We start from the raw sequence: 2500 nt of genomic DNA, 5'->3' as shown, positions 1-2500 counted from the left end.
ACAATCAAACATACAGATATATACATAAACATATATACCTACACACATACAATTGTACATACACGTTTATGTATATATACACATACAAACCTGCATACAATCCTCTCATTATCACCAATATGCATAAATTTATACACACATGCACACAAATGCATACATGCAAACATACATACACAGGTATACATAGATACTCACACACACACACATATGTGCATGCATACATACATAAAATCTTACATGCATACATATATTAAAACTCACAAATACAGACACACATACACATACATACACATACGTGTATGCTGTTACCTCCTTATAGATATATGTATATATATAATTTGCATAGATGTATGTGTGTGTGTATATATATATATATATATAAATCTATCTATCTATCTATCTATCTATAGATACACATCTATGCATATATATATATATATATATATATATATATATATATATATATATATATATATATATATATATGCATAGATGTATATCTATACATGTGATTGCAAGTTTTATGTTGTCTAAATTCTAATGAAGGAACCTTTTGTCTAGGTCTATGACCAATGCTTTGACTACAGAAGGAATTTGGAAAATGCAAAATAACAATAACAAAAAAAAGAAACCGAAAAATATCTATTCTAAAGCAAATTTGCATAGAAATCTATCTACATGTATAAATATTTGCATAAATTATATATCCATAAATTTTTAATATGTTTATGTACACAAGAATGTCAGAAGTATTTACTGTAAGATTTTTCTCTCTTTAGTTTTTGTATATAAAAAGCACTTAGAGCTGAATCTCCTCATATCAGCAGACTACCAGACACTGGTATTTTGGTGTAATTTAATCTTTTCAGTGATAGGCTCTGCGTTGGTCATTTGAAGCTGACTTGTTTCCTCTATTCTAAAAGCTTTTACCTTTCATTTTTTACTTGTGGCCATGCTTGGGCACCACCTTGAACAGTTTGCTTGAGTTGGATGGACTGACCCCAGGATTTATTGTTTTTTTTAAGCCTAGTTCTTATTCTGTTCATCTCTTTTTCCAAACCCCTAAGTTACGCAAATGTAAACAGACCAACTCCAGTTGTCAAGCAGTGGTGGGGGACAAACTCAAACACACACACACAAATATATATGATGCAGCTCTTTCAGTTTCTGTCTACCAAATCCACTCACAAGGCTTTGATGGACCAAGGCTATAGTAGAAGATATGTTTTCCCAGGTGCCTTGCACTGGGATTGAATCGGGAATCATGTGCTTGGGAAGCAAGCTACTTTCCACATAGCCATGTCTCCACCTATTAAGTGATATCTTTTTTTTAAAATCACAACAGACCTTTTCTAAATCTTAGACATTAATGTTCCTTGTTGGCTCAATGTGAATTTCATTTAATTCTTGAGACTGATACCAAACTAATGAAGGAACATTGCCAGATTGCTGCTGCTGCTTGTTTGGTAATGCCGCTTCTTGTAAATTTGGAATAACTATTTACTTGTTTGTTTGTGTGTGTGTGTGTGTGTGTGTGTGTGTGTGTTAAAGTCAGTGGTGTTGATAGGATGTCAGGCAAACAGGTGAAGTATGAATAGTTCACATCCTGTTACAGGCACACTGTGTAAAGTTTTGAAGATAAGTTGTGATGTTGGTCAGAGCTGCCTTAAAACTTATTAGCAGTTCTGACAGGTGAAGTCTGTGAGGTGTTTAGTTAATTTTAGCCAACCAAATTGGCTGACCGGAACTGATCACCAAGGAAGATTCAATCAGACCATTTACTGTAGATGAAAATCTGTGTGTGTATGTGTTTGTGTGTGCATGTGTTTGTGTGTGGCTAGCTAAAATGGTCACTTAACCATTTACTAATGAAGCATTTTGACAAGCCAAACTAAATCGGTTTTGATAATCTGCTAACATCAGTCAATAGTTTTGTAGGAGTGGTCATGAGTGGAACAACTCCATTGAAGAACAGCTTAATTGATTCAAAGACAATGCAGCATTTTATGGATGTATTTTACTGATGAGACTTGTAATAACAAAGGACATTGCACTTGAGAGTGCAGTGTTATCACTCTTTGTTAATTAGCAGCTTATATCTAATATTAATTAATCTGCAGACGAGACTTTAACTGTCACTCTCCTTTTGTCACTCAGGCTTTGTTGCTGTTGTTTAGCGCCAAGCCAACTTTGAGTAGAACTATGATCAAAGATGTTCCACAGTGAGGTAATTGTTGTTGTTGTATTTAGCCCCAGGATGGCTCTAACTGAGGAGATTTATGATAAAAAACATTCCACTCATGGCTAATCTATCTTTTCATTTTAGGCACAGTATATGTAGGATTACAATATTCAGTGTATTCTTCCATTTTTAAGTAGGTCAGATATAAAGAATATTTGTTAGTTTTTAGCTGATTGAAGGCTCATCAAGTCTCTTGCCAGAAGCTGGAAATCTTCATCATTGTCATCATTTTAATGTCCACCATTCCATGCTTGTATG

The 2500-nt window shown here is 33.9% G+C and overlaps 1 protein-coding gene across 3 annotated transcripts in view; it reads left to right on the top strand.

Moving 5' to 3' along the window:
- Positions 1–2500, top strand: part of LOC106872929 (phosphatidylinositide 4-phosphatase SAC2) — a 1166845-nt gene that overhangs the window by 659390 nt on the left and 504955 nt on the right. The gene's annotated exons all lie outside the window — the stretch shown is intronic.

The sequence above is a fragment of the Octopus bimaculoides genome, chromosome 22 (assembly GCF_046866305.1).
Source record: "Octopus bimaculoides isolate indiv1 chromosome 22, ASM4686630v1, whole genome shotgun sequence".
Taxonomy (NCBI): domain Eukaryota; kingdom Metazoa; phylum Mollusca; class Cephalopoda; order Octopoda; family Octopodidae; genus Octopus; species Octopus bimaculoides.
The sequence above is the reverse complement of the archived record's forward strand: the minus strand, read 5'-3'. Positions and strand labels throughout refer to the sequence as shown.